A 16507-nucleotide genomic window follows, 5' to 3' on the forward strand; every position below is an offset into this window, starting at 1 on the left:
GTTTTCTCGAAACTATTTGTAACGGTTTTCTTCTGTGTGTTTTATTTAATAATCCAAGGCACGACAGCCCATGAAGGACCATGACCGATCAGCCGGCTGCTGACCTCACATCCACATGCCAAAGGAGAAGTGGACGATCATCCAACCAGAATGGAGGTATCGTGTGGTTAGCACGATGATCCCCCCAGCCATTATAGCTGGCTTTCGTAACTGGATTTTGCTACCTACCGTAGCTTCCCAAGTGCATCACGATGCTGAGTGGACACCGGTCCCATATACTGCTCGAAACTTCATGAGAAAATTTCTTCCGCCATGAGGACTCGAACCAGCGCGCATTCCTTAACACGAGTCCTAGGCAGGATGCCTTAGACATGTTTTATTTATGAGAAATAATTACAAACAAATCCATGTGTTCATGAAAATCGTTAATTATAGCTGAAATGTGCCTTAAATTGGAGATCTTCTAAAATAAGAGCTTATGCAAAGTTAAAGTGAAGTTACACTATTAAGATATCAAGCTATCTTTACTACCTATCATTCATTACCTAAGTAGCATAGGTACTTACAATGGCATTAGCTAATTCATCAGACGTATTTTACATTACTTTTGTTTTCCTTGTTAATTCTGTTTTAAAATTGAAGGTTAGACTTAGGACTTGCTCAACACAGTTTTCCATATCTTTTCGGAAGCATTTTATGCTTCTATATCTTGTTGGTAATGTGTTCTATTTTAACATAAGAAAGGCTGAATATCGCCTATACTCTAGAACTACGAGTGGGACAAAAATGTCTCATGCCAATATAAGAAATATTTATACACCGAATTATACATGTATTGTTGCAAGTAGTGGGGATATATTATAAATAATAATTTATTATAAATTATATTATATTTATATTTTATTAATATACAGTATTACATAATTTTAACAGATTTCATTGGCAAATATGTTTTTAGAAGCTATTCTTTTAATGTGCAAGGAGCACGAGTTATAATATGATTATTAAAGCTGACACATGTGACCTTTTATTTTTTTTACTCTTTTCCAATGCATTTATTGCATACATCCTTTTTGAAGATGTGACATATGATTGCACTTCTTCCTTCTTTACAGTTTTTCTACATTTGCCACCATTTTCTTGTATTGTCTTTAGGAAGCTCTATGTCGTTGTCATATGTATCCATGATTCTGTTCATTCCTCTTCAAAACGTTTGCCTCAGTAAGTTCCTCAGGTGGCTTCAGCAAGAAGTTACATAGTGAAATCTATTGCTTACCTTTTTGTATAGAACCCAAACATTGATTACAGCTAGATCAGCAATGTTACTGAATGTGTGCTTCTGGCTTTAGTGAGTACTTACAAGCCATTCGATCGATATCAACTCCATAATTTGAATCATTGAAGAATGTCACTCTCTTCTGGCTTATTTTTTTAATTTGTCATAGTAATGTCATCCTTTTTTAAGATTTAGATATCATACAAAGAGGAGCGGAAGTTTTTCACTTGAATACAATATACAGTAGAACCTCTATTATCCGTGGTAATGAAGGGGGTGGACTGAACGGTTAATCGAAAAAATCGGATAATCCGTATCATAGAAGACTTTCATAAATTAAATTTTGCATAATGCAGTTTCGTAATTTTCTCCGTGGTCATGTGTTTTAACACATTAGGTAGTGGATCAGAAGTTTTAAGTCTATATCTGTTGGAAAGAGTAGGTGAAGAAAGAATAATGCTGAAACTGATCAGGAAGAGAAAAAGGAATTGGCTGGGTCACTGACTGAGAAGAAACTGCTTACTGAAGGATACACTGGATGGAATGGTGAACGGAAGAAGATTTCGGGGCAGAAGAAGATATCAAATAATAGACGGCATTAAGATATATGGATCATATGCAGAGACTAAGAGGAAGGCAGAAAATAGGAAATACTGGAGAATGCTGGATTTTCAGTGACAGAACACTATGAATTAATTAATTAATTAATGTCAATGACGGGTTTCTAAGGGTCAAGAAAACTTCCTATGATGAATTTCCGTGGAAAGATAGGAAAAGTATAGGTCTCATGTTACATATTTAAGTAATTTATACACTTTATTCTTGTTTTTTTTATTAAATCTCGCATAGTTAACTCTAATCTCGTATTCCGATGTGAGATGAACCACAGTTCCTCTTTTCCAAAACCACCCAATTATATGGACTTCTCTTCGATACTTAGCACAACATGTATTCTTTTGGTATTTCTGGAAGACGTCTTGCAGAGAAATTAAACAGGTCACTCGAACAGTAGATCATAATGTGTAAGGGCAAAGGCTTGTAATATCACTGTCTATGAAAAAAATACGTACTAATGTATTGTGTAGTACTCAATATTTTTTCTGCAACACAAAAGGAAAAGAATGACAGACGGATAATCCAACAATCGGTTAATAGGGTAACGGATAATCGGGGTTCTACTGTATAACTTTCACGTGTTAAATAGAACTAAGTTATCTAGTTGACTAGTATCTATAACTTAGTTCTATTTAACACGTAAAAGTTATATATAGTCAACTACAGTAGATATCTATAACTTAGTTCTATTTAACACGTGAGAGTTATATATTGTATTCAAGTTGTGTAATCAAGATGTATAAAGAAGTTCTTTATGTCAGTGGGTATTTCTCTCCTTGGTCGGATTATAGTGCCAACCAGACTTGTTCTGTTTGACGTTAGACTCTCAGCTAGTTTCAAGGAGATGAAGAAATGATCACATGCGGCATTTCATTCCTTTTAGAAAAGGGCTCATCAACTTTTCGACATCATACTCTGAAAGTCTCAGATTGTGTGACTTCATTTCATTCTTGTCCTAAGTAGGGGAATGCATTTGCTACATATTTCGCATCTTTATCCAGAGTAATCCAAAATTTTTGCCATATTTATAGAGTTTTGTCGCCATAAATTGAAGAAACTAACAGTGAGTTTTATTGAGAAAAAACTGCTCATCTATTGTTATATTGGCTCCAGGGTTATGGCAGGTTTGAGAGTCTGAATGAAACTGTTCCAGACGTCAGATATCAGAGCAAACTTGTCTTTTTTCAGTTGCTCCAATCTCGTGTTGACTTTAGAATTTCTTTGAATCCATATCACGACATAACTTTCATATACAATGGCAACCCCCATTTTTTGGACCATGAAGAATTCAGCTCCAGTCATGGATCAACTGTTATCTTTCATCTGTCCGCAGACTTCGATTTTAGTACATTTCTTAGTATATTTTAAAATTTGATAATGTATTATTAGTTTTCATGCACTTTCAACACTATCATCAGTTGTATGACACTTGGCATGGAGTGTCTGCCCGGATTCTTTTTTCAGAATATTTTAGAAGGCTCGTTTTCCAGAGTTTTTATTGCCAGTATTCACAGCCTTCCACTCAGTGCCATCCGAAACTATGATTACTGAGCCTAGAACCAAAGATCGAGTTTGAGCCCTACCTCTACCTTGACGAGTATGCCTGCCTCCACATGCGGAAGATGAAATAATAATTGTAACTATCGAATTATCTGCATAATTACTGCTAAAACAATCATAAACTGCAGCAGATATGTTATGGAATGTGAACGGCCATTCGGGTATAGGATTTGGGTATGTTGCTCATTTGTGGGGTCTCGCATTTATGTGCAATCCTGAACATCCTTGTCCTTATGTGGAACATAAAAAATTACAATATCAGAACACTACATCATTAATGCATGAATAATGTGCAAAAGTGTAAATTTGAATACAGTTGATAATGGTATATGGTTACTTGCCAGTGTTTATTGGTGAGACATCATTTTCAGTGTCACATGATAAACTAACAGTGCTGTGACGTGGACAATAAACTAAATTTTCCGATTCATTGTCACTGTCACTGTCATTCTTATCCTTGGATTCATTTTCGGAGCTTTCCTGGGCAGTAGTTATTATTGCCTTTCGTGTACTTCATCAATGAGCCATTTATAATGTGTTATGCAAATTTATATATGTAATATTTAGAAACGCAAGAAATACATCCACTAACTTCACTACGAAAGAGCTCCTCTGACCAAAATGAGACATGGTTTGTTTTACTTGGCAATTGTCTCAAACAGTGTAGCTATATGAAACATTTAGAAAATGAAGTGGAAAAACAAAGAGAGACGGTTTGCAATACACATCAATAGTTCATAAGAAAATTTAAATTCAAACAGGATATATGCAACAAATTCATAATAAAATATAAGAATGGGACAGATTTGTCCCGTCTGTTGTTCTAGAGTAATGAACGTCTAATGCCCCAATTACTTAAGATAGAATGTTCAAATTTATGTAGGTGGAAGAATTCTTACAGCCAGAATGTAATGGGCAAGAATCCATTCCATATGCGTTTAGTTTAATTTCGATATGGGACAAATAGTGTTAACTCATTTTTGTAATGTGGACCTATCCTATCTTGCCATTTGTTTACTAATTTAATTTACATTATATCTGTTTGGAAGTAAATCCCGAAAAGACAAAGTATATGATTATGTCTCGTGGCGAGAATATTGTACAAATGGAAATATAAAAATTGGAAATTTATCTTTTGAAGAGTTGGAAAAATTCAAATATCTGGAAGCAACAGTAACAAATATAAATGATACTTGGGAGGAAATTAAACACAGAATAAATATGGGAAATGCCTGTTATTATTCGGTTGAGAAGCTTTTATCATCCAGTCTGTTGTCAAAAAATCTGAAAGTTAGAATTTATAAAACAGTTATATTACCAGTTGTTCTGTATGGTTATGAAACTTGGACTCTCACTTTGAGAAAGGAACATAGGTTAAGGGTGTTTGAGAATAAGGTGCTTAGGAAAATATTTGGGGCTAAGAAGGATGAAGTTACAGGAGAATGGAGAAAGTTACACAGCACAGAACTGCACGCATTGTATTCTTCACCTGACATAATTAGGAACATTAAATCCAGACATTTGAGATGGGAAGGGCATGTAGCACGTATGGGCAAAGCCAGAAATACATATAGAGTGTTAGTTGGGAGGCTGGAGGGAAAAAGACCTTTGGGAAGGCCAAGACGTAGATGGGAAGATAATATTAAAATGGATTTGAGGGAGGTGGGATATGATGATAGAGACTGGATTAATCTTGCTCAGGATAGGGACCAATGGTGGGCTTATATGAGGGCGGCAATGAACCTCCGGGTTCCTTAAAAGCCAGTAAGTAAGTATATCTGTTAGCTTGACTCCTCACACCACTGTCCCTTTGTTTTCTCGTAGCTACACTTTCCATTTGTTTAAATGTTCACAAATATAACTGTTCATAATAATAATTGCTTCCTAAGCTATAAAACAAAAAGTTGCTGTCTTGGCTCATTTGGACCTGCTCTTGCTCTTCTTTGGATGTGGAAGTAAACAGTGCTCTTGTGTTAGTCGGTGGTTGCCAGCCGGCAGCATTCTCTCAAGCTGCAGCTGCTCTTTGACAATACACAACAATCCTGCCTTAGCTTACTGTATAACGAGGGCTATAATGATATGATATATATTTAATGTCATCAGAAAAACGTGCAAGTAATGGAGTACCTTCACATTGCTATGCTATATACAGGTACTCACCATAACTATACATACATACTGTTGTCATAACATACAGTATACATGATATTGACGTCCTATGTATTAACGCTTTCGGTAGTCGCATTAACTGTAGCTTCAGTATTAGAACTAGAACTTCGTTACTATTGATATTAAAATTACAGTTTTGTCCCTTCATTAGTAACTGCGTAATAACAGACGAATTTTCTCAGTTTTTCAATCAGCATCTGCGCCATCCTATTGACACACATCAGTTTAACCATTATTTGTTTTGCAAATTGATCATATAATATTACAACTTAATCTTTATTACAGTTCCTTCACATATTTCTAATAACACTTTCACGCACATTTCCACTCTCCTTTCCTAGTGCTCGTGCCATTCTACCACTCTTTTGATTATTTCATTTGTCCCCATCTCCTAGTAATATAATTATTTCAGTCCACTTTTAACCAATTACAGTTTATCACACTTTCACCAATTGTTATTCCCTTCATCACAATTTACACATTCAATGTAATTACTTTCTAATCTTTATAAAAAGTTCATCTATCTTTCCCGTTTTTTCTTTGTCTTGTTTAATTCTCTTATTAAGTCATATTTCCTAAATGATACCTGTTCCAGTAAACCATCTGCTGTCGAAGATCCGGGATTATGGCAGCTTTCCTCTCTTGACATACTTGACTTCCTCCTTGAAGATTCCTGATAGATTCGTTTTCCTCTGCCATCTGTAGAATCACTATGCAATGTACTCGTGGCTTGGACATCGATCTTAGGTAACAGCTATTTACATGTTGAACTATTCGCACTCTGCCTACATAGACTGGGTTGCTGACGTTTGCGTCTCTCCTCATAATCTGCTGATTTGTATGTATGTATATATTTATTAACATTACAATTGGGTATACACCCGGAGGCAGTGATATATAATATACAATAATACCATTATAATTCTACAATAATTACAGCAATAAAAGAAAAATAAAAAAAATATATATATAATAAAATAAACCTAAATTTATTTCTAACTATAAATAAATAGATGCAATAAACCTAGGACTATAAATAAAAACTATTCTATAATAACGCCTACAATAAGCAAAAGTAAACCTAACTTATAAGTACTTCCATTTCACCCAACTATTACCAATTTAAGTAATTACATATCACCTTAATTAATTACAAATCAACTTAATTATCATCTTAATTAATTACATATCACCTTTATTTAATTACATATCAACTAAATTACATATCATCTTATTAATTATATATCAACTTAATTAATTACATGACACAACTTAGATATTTACACTGCACCTACAATTACATTTTCAGTCTAATCTTCTCAACCTTTCCTTAAATGTACTGATTTTGAGAGGATCACCCTGAAAGATTGCCGCAGGTAGGCTGTTCCAGTCTACTATTGTGCGGTTAACAAAGGAAAATTTTGCCACATCCGTTCTTTGTTTTCTACATTTAAACTTGCTAATATGATCTGCCCTGCCTAAATATGATGGTGTTGCTAATCTAGCATTGATGTCGGTCCATGCTTTGTGTCCCATTTGTGCCTTAAACAATGCGGTAAGTCTGGTTTTTCATCGCCTTGATTTGAGAGATTTCCACCCTAAGTCTTTTACTGTCTCTTCGCCACGTCCCTTTCCTATTTTGACATATTTTGCTGCCTTGCATTGGACCTTTTCTATTGAATCGATTTGGTTTTGTCTGTACAGATCCCAACCTACTGTTCCATATTCCATAATTGGGCGAACAAGGGTTTTGTACGCTAATTCTTTTGACCTTCGGTTAGATTTCTTCATAATACACATAGAGAAATGTAGTGCTTTCCAGGCTTTCCTTGTGGTATTAGTGACTTGGTCCTCCCAACCCAGTTTGTTGCTGAAATATATACCTAGGTATTTACAAGTGTTCACTTGTGATACCGATGTCTTCTTATATCCTGTTGTTCCTAGGTGGAACATAGGGCAGCAGTAAAGTTCCTCCAGTGTACTCTGTCACCAGCCATCCATTTCACCTCTGGCACCGATGTACCATTCAGCTAATATTTGAGACAAATTTCTTTATGCATTCTACAGAAGGATATTGACTTACTTTTACTGACATTGATTTTCATTTTATTTTCTGTCGTACAGGTTTCAATAACGTTAAGATCATTTTGTAAGGCGGCGATATCGGATTCGTCATTAATTTGTCTATATATTATACAGTCGTCCGCGAATAACCTTACCTGAGATGTAGTATTTCTATTTATATCGTTTATATATATAAGAAACAATAGAGGTGCAAGAACTGCCCCTTGAGGCACACCTGATGTTACATTTCCTAGTTCCGAGATTTCTTTTCCTAGTCTGACCTTTTGGGTCCTGTTCTCTAAGAATTTATTTATCCATCTTACTACTCGATTATCTATTGGAAGCCTGCTTAGTTTCTCTAAAAGTTTTTCGTGAGGCACTACGTCGAAAACTGTAGCGAAATCGATCACAATTTCATCTATTCTTCCCCCCCCCCTCCCCTATCAACTTCGTTGGATAAATCTTGTATTAAGGATGTGATTTGACTTTCGCAAGAGTATCCTGATCTGAAACCATGTTGATTTTTGTTAAGCCACTCGTTATTTTCTAAAATGTTGCGAATATATTTTGTTATTAGATGTTCCATTATTTTGCAGGTAACTGATGTAAGACTGACAGGTCTGTAATTGTTTGCATCGCATTTGCCTCCTGCTTTATATATGGGGATTATGATAGCCGATTTCCAGTCGTCTGGGATACTACAATTATTTATTGATATATTAAAAATTCGCATTAAGTACGGGATCATGGCTTCACCTCCTAACTTTATAATTTCTGTGGGAATATCGTCTTGATCGCGCGATTTTCGGTTTTGTAGTCTTTTTATTCTGTTCCGAACATCTTTAGCCGTTATTTCGAACATCTCTGTGAATTCACTTTCATCGATTGTAATCTCTCTCTCCTTTTCATTGAAAATAGAAATTCTTTCCTCCCATGTTGTTTCTCTGCTCTGTACTGAAATCATTGCTCTGCGTTTATTCTGATCTCCTTGTCTTTAATATCCAGTTATTGTCTGACTTAAAGTTTCTGTGGCAATAATCTAGATCATAGCTCTCTGCATTAATTATCAGTTGCTAACGCTGCAAATCCCCTCTTTTACTGGCTTCTTTCAAATGAGGAATAAGTAGCTTTCCCTTTTTCCTTGTTTCCACGCCAAAATCATTTTCCAGCCAAATTTTGGATCCTCTTAGGCTCCTCCTATGGTTTAAAATGAATTCTTTTTTAGCAACACATTTTATTATCACAGGCCTTGTTTTCTCTGTGCCAATCCTATATGCATCTTCAATATGACTTCCGTCTATGTTCAAACCGAATTTTTCAATGCACAGTCGGAATATAGAATTATAAGTGTCTAATCTATGTTCTCTTCTTCTTCCAGGTCAAAGATAATTAGGTTCTTCTTCCATTGTTGTATCTCTAGGTCAGTCGTTAGCAAATTTGTACTCACGACGACATAACTGAATGCAAGCCACAATACCTAAGATGTAATATCAATCAAGGACTATAGAGCACTCGGTTCGGATCCCAGTGGTGGACTCTCAACCCAATCACCTGACGTAAGCTACACAATATTGATTTATATAGATGGACAGATTATAATTATTTTATTTCACTTTTATTTTTACTATGCTACCACAACCTAGGAAAATACGTCACAAATTGCCACTCTTAATACAACTTGTAAATCTTCGTCTGTTAGTCGCGATCTTTGTTTAGGTTTTACAAGTTTTCATTCAGAAAATAACTGTTCGGAAATATACTGAATGTAGAACCAAGCATAGCAGCCATGCAGGGTAGAGGCAGGCGAGCATTTTAAATAAATGTAAGCTAGTCTGCTGTGTTATACAATGGCAACACTTTATGTTCTCACTAATTTCCAGCTCTCGTAAATAACACATTAGTCCATCCAGTAAAGTCATATTTCAATTCCCCTCTGTTACTACAAATATAAGTTGTTTTATTTTCAAATTATTTCTTCAATATATTATCTTCATACTTGGATTAACTCCTGTCCTTTTGTATTTTCTCCGAGTGCAATGTCATCGATCAAATATTCTTATACAGAGAAATTCTTCGTAACTCCGCGGATGAGCATTACCAATTCTACTGTATCGATATCTGTTTCCACCTAAAGCGAGAGATTAGACCACTGTTTATGCATCTTTGATTTTATTTCTCGTTCAGCTAATGTTTCAATATCCCTTATCTTCATTTGTATTGTTTGTGTGAATAATTTCATACTGTTAAAACATCAGATTATTCGGGACAAGTAATATTAGAAATTTTATTCAGACATGTTTTAATGAACTGTCCTTCATTATAGCACTTCAATGATTTTTCGATTTCTAAAGCAATAACAAAGCATGGAGTTACCTTTGACTTATAGCTTGTTTCATCATATTTAGTACCGAGACTATTATTAATTGAATTTATTATTATTATTTTTTTTTTTTTATGTTTTCATTGCTTCGCCCCATCCGGCCCTGCGAAAAGAAAATAATTTTTATCTTAATTTTTTACTGTATACATTTACGTTTACATTTACATTGGATATGTTCATGCTTACCTATGATTTCGTGATAATCTTAAGACATGTCGTATTGTCGCTAAATGTTTGATTTATAAGTGCCTATTAGAATTTTAGAACACATTGTCACCATGTGGATAACAAATACTGTTTCTCCAGTCTTTCTTAAACACTCGTTTCCGAACAGACATTGAAGGTTTTGAGAAAGAAGAAATCTAAATCTAATCAGATAACCTACCACTGATAGATACCTGTGTACTGTAGTTTTAGGGGATTTGACCGGAAGGGAGGGGGTGAAACAAAGACAGTTTACTACTCTGCCCCTGTGACGTCATTATTGCTAGTGATCATGATGACATATTTGGAAATGCCTGCTCTAGGTTATTGATCTTCACTTGTAACTTATTATTATCTTGATGAAGAGCCTGAAGATTCTTCGAAATCACGTTGATGGATGTACGAAATCCTTGCAATGGGGGAATCAAATCGTTGAGTGTCTGATTAATTTCATTAATTTCGTTCCTTAACTCATTTATTTCAGCCTTTATCAATTCGCTGTTTAACATCTGAGATGGTTTAACTAATTTTTTTGGAGGACTGGGGTTATAACGAGGGCTATAATAAGAGCCCTCTAGCCTACTTAGCCCTTTTGCTGTATAATGAGAAAGTATCTGCAATTTACTTCGGCAATTTTTTACATATCTGTCTGTCCTTTTGGGCTAGTTTGCTTGTAATAGTTCAATTCCGTATATGTTTTCTGTTCTTGATTCAATTACTTGACATGCATAACTCTTGTTTCTTATTTCTCCTCCTGTTGTTTTCCAAAGTTTTTGACTATAAAGTCCATGCCTCCCCATTTTTATAAGATTGTTCTATTATTGTATATTTAAAAGTCGGCATTGCTAAGTTGCTAATTGTCGCATTTAACTGTAATGGTGCAATACCCAAACATTATTCAGAATGATGTTTCAACATATCTGTTAAGAAGATAGTTCTTTTCTTCTTGGAGTCTTCTGTTGACTAATGATTCATATAATAGAAATTCTTCCGACATTGAAAACAGATTGAAGCTATCATTGGTTATCTTCAATGTCCTCAACATATTTGGAATAAATACCTTGATTTTTCAACATTTTGTTTACAACGAAGTACCACTGGGGAGGATAATATTTTACTCCTTTACTTTCTGTTTTATACAACAATTGGTATAGTGTTGTCCACATGATTTTTCCTGGTTGATAGGCATGTTGGTTTAAATGTAATGACCTCTCAGTTGGTGTAGTGTTGTCCACATGATTTCCCTGGTTGATTAGGTATGTTGGTTTAAATGTAATGACCTCTCAGTTGGTGTAGTGTTGTCCATATGATTTCCCTGGTTGATTAGGTATGTTGGTTTAAATGTAATGACCTCTCAATTGGTGTAGTGTTGTCCATATGATTTTCCTGGTTGATAGGCATGTTAGTTTAAATGTAATGACCTCTCAATTGAGTTGTCCACTTCCAAAACCTGTTAAATGCATCTTAAATGGAACATCGGAAATTGGCAAAAACATTTTACTGCAGAGTCTTACAATGGACATCAATGATTTTTTTTTAATGCTTTAAAAATGCCTGAGGTGCCTGTTAAAATCTGTATAATCTCACTTAAACCGTTTTGTGTAATTTTTATATTCTAAACAGGTTTTGCAAGTGCAACGCAAATTAGACAGATTTTGCTAGTTGGCATTGCAAATGTACCCACTTGCAAAACATTTCAAATGCATTCTAAACTTTCATAACCTGCTAAATTAATATGTTCGCAATAATTAAACCTACAACTTGTATATTCTCACAGGAGCATTTCTAGTAAAATGTAATAATTATGATAAAAAGCAATTAAAACGTTTTGGTACATTTTATTTTTATTCAGTTTGTTGAAAAATACAGATGAAATAAAACCACATTCTTCTGAGATGCGAAGCTTAAGAAGTTTACGCATTTATGTTACCAATTACAGCATTTACTCTATATCAGTATCCTGTTCACCTAATACAGGCCTGCAGAACCATAAGTAGGGGAAATATGTCAGCCTCATTCCACCTCTATTGGGGATGGTCGACTTCTACATAGAGTTGTTGACATTTTTTGCGTGTGGAAGGTCCATCAGTCATCAATTTTTAAAAAGGATTGTAATAAAGCCATTGTATTTATAATGCATTATGTCGTTTCAAGTTTTACAATTATGCTAGATTTTCTGTCTGTAGTTTCTTTGAGATTTCTTTGCACCTAACCTGCTTTAGATTTTCCAAAACTTTCCTCCTAACATCACCTACTTAAACATAAATTTGTAGCATTTAAGTAATGAACCTTGAAAGTTAATATAAATGTCACTATTCATTTCAATACAAAATGAACAAAACTAATAATGTCCGTAATTTAACAGTATATAAATAAATAATCAATATACAAGAGATAGGTTTGGAAGTAAATCCCGAAAAGACAGAGTATGTGATGTCTCGTGACCAGAATATTGCACGAAATGGAAATATAAAAATTGGAAATTTATCCTTTGAAGAGGTGGAAAAATTAAAATATCTTGGAGCAACAGTACAAACATAAATGATATTCGGGAGGAAATTAAACGCAGAATAAATATGGGAAATGCGTGTTATTATTCGATTGAGAAGCTTCTGTCATCCAGTCTGCTGTCAAAAAAGCTGAAAGTTAGAATTTATAAAACAGTTATATTACCGGTTGTTCTGTATGGTTGTGAAACTTGGACTCTCTCTTTGAGAGAGAAACAGAGGTTAAGTGTGTTTGAGAATAAATGCTTAGGAAAATATTTGGGGCTAAGAAGGATGAAGTTACAGGAGAATGGAAAAGTTACACAATCCAGAACTGCGCACATTGTATTCTTCACCTGACATAATTAGGAACATTAATCCAGATGTTTGAGATGGACAGGGCATGTAGCATGTATGGGCGAATCCAGAAATGCATAATATAGAGTGTTAGTTGGGAGGTCAGAGGAGAAAAGACCTTTGGGGAGTCCGAGACATAGATGAGAGGATAATATTAAAATGGATTTGAGGAAGGTAGGATATGATGGTAGAGACTGGACTACTCTTGGTTAGGATAGGGGACCAATGGCGGGCTTATGTGAGGGTAGCAATGAACCTACGTATTTCTTAAAAGCTATAAGTATGTAGGCCTAAGTAAGTAATCAATATATTTTATAGTTCGTAATAATAAACTTACCCGAAAGTTTGTCTATTCCATAATTCTTAATATGAACTTTGTTGAAATGTCGTCTAATATTGAAATGACGTCTAGAAATAAATTGGATGGGACTCAGTAAAGAAACAATTCTTTCGTCTTCTTCAGCAACAGAATAATCATATTCCCATTTCCTTTGAAAGTAGTATTTCTTCATGGGTTTAGATTTTGCCATGTTCCAGTTGTCTTCAAACTGCAGTGCGCCTATTGTGTACCTGCCGCCGCTAGGATGAATGTTGATATAGGTGAAAGCAACTAGAACGCTATGACCACTTGAGTTAGAAAAGGTGGGTGGGGTAGAAGGGTTACGAAGGCAGTCACTTTGAGGAGCTACAGTTATGCAGGTCTTGTCTAACAGCTCAAAACGAGCATCGGTGTCATTGGTGTCTGCAACTCCTAGGCATTTTTGTTCTTTGAGAATATCCAGGAAAAAGATTAGGTTTTCAGAATCTTCCCATTGATCTCCGTAGTGTTTCTTCAACAGTGTTTTGACGTCTTCGGCCTTCTTCGATTTCATCGCGACACCTTTGGGGACAAGAGTTGACAGGTTCTGGTTCTAGAACCTCTTTCCTCTTTTATTTAAAGATATGGACTTCCCATGTTGGAAGTTATAAAAAGGTTCCCCCTGTAGTAGGCATGCATTGTTGTTCTTGGTTTTGGTGATAAGTTTTTTTTGCCTTTTGGAACTTAAAATGCCAGTTCCCTGGTTCTTTATTCTATCTGTGCTTTTTTATGATGTCCATGTAGATTTCTGGCTTCTCAGTCACGTCAGTTTTCCGGAATTCTCGCTCTAAATTTCCAAATATCCTAACGGGAAGTATGAAAGAGTGGCCCATAATAGAAAACCACATTTCAATTTCTTGAATTGTAGCAGGAGCCTTGTTCAGAAACCAGTGCATCAACATGCCTATTACAATCTTGTTTTTATTTTGTCCCCCACACTCATCTGCAAACAAGCATATCTTTGTTATTCCTTCAAAATATACTTGCTGGGACAGGTTTTGATGAACGGTGGAAGCTATTTGATTCAATGCTTTGGCAAAATCAGTTTCTAGTCATATATACACGAACACGTTTTCTGGAGTTTGGGAACAGTGCGAATTTCCTTGACACATTGTGAAGTTGTATAGATACATTTGATGTAGGCAATAGGCAGCTTGATCCGGGAGTTTAGGTAGCACAGGTTTTTCTGGCAATCGTAGCTGAACATGAGCATATCTTCTGATCTTCTTTCAACCTTTTGTAGAACACGTCTGCTCTCTTTTTGTGTGCCACAAGTTGAAGTCTTGTTTCCATCTTCTCTTCTTCAGTCGTTGCAGCCTCGATTCTTGACCTAAGATTGGCACATGTTGAGTAGGCATTGACACTGGGCACGTCGAAACTGATATTAAAGTATTTATGGAAAATTCTTCTGTAGTGCTCATATTTAATTGGAGTTTGCAGTATTATTTGTTGAACATCTCATGCAATTTTGCAATGGTAAGATCTGAGCTAAGATACTGTTGTTCACTGTTCTTAGCTCTTGAGTGGTGGGCTTCAAGTGGGATGAATATATCCTATGTGGCTTTTTACTCTTTCTTTCTTCTCCGCAAATTTTTCGGATATGCGGTCTCTTCTCTTTTCAGGCAGGGTTTCTGGACTTTTCAGAATCTATTTCTTCTCACTTGAAGAATTGACGTAAAAGTTTCTCAGCAGACTGGTATGTTTTCGGTAATACCTTCTCTTCTTTTTGGTAAAATGTACTGCGCTCTGAATTTTCTTTTACTGTCCTCGGTGCTTTGTTTTGGTGTTGCAAGATGAAAGTATTTTGTGCAAGTATGATTTTTCCTTGAAGTAAGCTTCATGAATTGTTCAGACGTCTTGAGAAGACAATTCTTTACAGCGGAAGCTCTTTCCTTTGTGTAGACAGGTCGGCATTTTCGGAAATCCTTTGGAACAGTATCTGACGAACAGAAAATCGAAGTTTGTATAAGTTATGTTGCCCACTTATGCTTATTCATAATTATATTAGGCAAAAGTTAGTCTGATACACTGCTTATCTTATTATGTTAACATAATATTTCCATACCTTTTTTTCTTCTCGACATTTCTTTTCCAGTTTTCTGGATGTAGTTCTTCTTATGTGAAACACCGGTCTCCTTGCAACCTCGTTTCGAGATGGGATTTTGTGGGATATTGTTTTCCTCCGCAGGATCAATGTCTATAAACTGAGCCTCGATGTCTACAACTTCAATATTATATGTACTTATTTCACTGTCACTCATCTTCAATAACTCATATTTTAACTAATACCACAGTCCCTGCCCTACACCACACTTTGGTTAAGGTTAACTTCAACATGTAATAAATACCATTGAATCTGCATTAAACTGCCTGGTCATTCGGCACTCCCAGGTAGTAACTTCATTAATATGAATCTGTCATTAGGTGGCAGCACGTCCCCACCACTGTTTGCGAATTGTCACTTGCAATCTCTTATGTCAAAGAAGAGTTATACTTTCAGTATTTTTCTGCACAGTGGTTTCACTGAATTTGAAAAATGGAACACCCTATCTGTATGTTTTTTTCCTACATTGGAAAACATGGGTTTCACAAATTTTTGCACTATTAGCTATGCAACTATTGTTTGATGATCCTCTTCATTAGAACACTTGAGTATAGGTGACTGACTCATTGCTGGAAGAATATACTGTGTTATAGTTTTAAGAAGGCAAGGTGACTTCTTCAAATAAGGTAATGCGGCTTCCACAAACTGTTGCAAACCTATATTTAGGCTTACCAATTTAAGGTGGGGGATATCGAAGTCCTCCTCGATCCAAATGATTTATCATTTCCATTAATGGTGTCTCAGTTGCCGGAATAGATATATTGTTCACACAAGAACTGCACACAGTCTTTTCTTCAATTACCTGCACCAGATATTCACATACTAATGCCTGAGTTGTTTCCAAGTTGACATTCACAAACATACTAGGAAAGTGAAAACTTTCAAGCAATCCATTAATATGTTCAGGAAGCATAATTAATGTCCCTGAATGAGA

At 35.4% G+C, this 16507-nt stretch overlaps 1 protein-coding gene across 1 annotated transcript in view; it reads left to right on the forward strand.

Annotated features, from left to right (window-relative positions):
* Positions 1–14648, forward strand: part of LOC138696291 (probable RNA methyltransferase CG11342) — a 34326-nt gene extending 19678 nt beyond the window's left edge. The window contains exon 3 of the mRNA XM_069821040.1: positions 59–14648. The gene's annotated coding sequence lies outside the window, so the exon portion shown is untranslated. The remainder of the gene's footprint in view (positions 1–58) is intronic.
* The last annotated feature ends 1859 nt before the right edge of the window (positions 14649–16507 follow it).

The sequence above is a fragment of the Periplaneta americana genome, chromosome 3 (genome assembly GCF_040183065.1).
Source record: "Periplaneta americana isolate PAMFEO1 chromosome 3, P.americana_PAMFEO1_priV1, whole genome shotgun sequence".
Taxonomy (NCBI): domain Eukaryota; kingdom Metazoa; phylum Arthropoda; class Insecta; order Blattodea; family Blattidae; genus Periplaneta; species Periplaneta americana.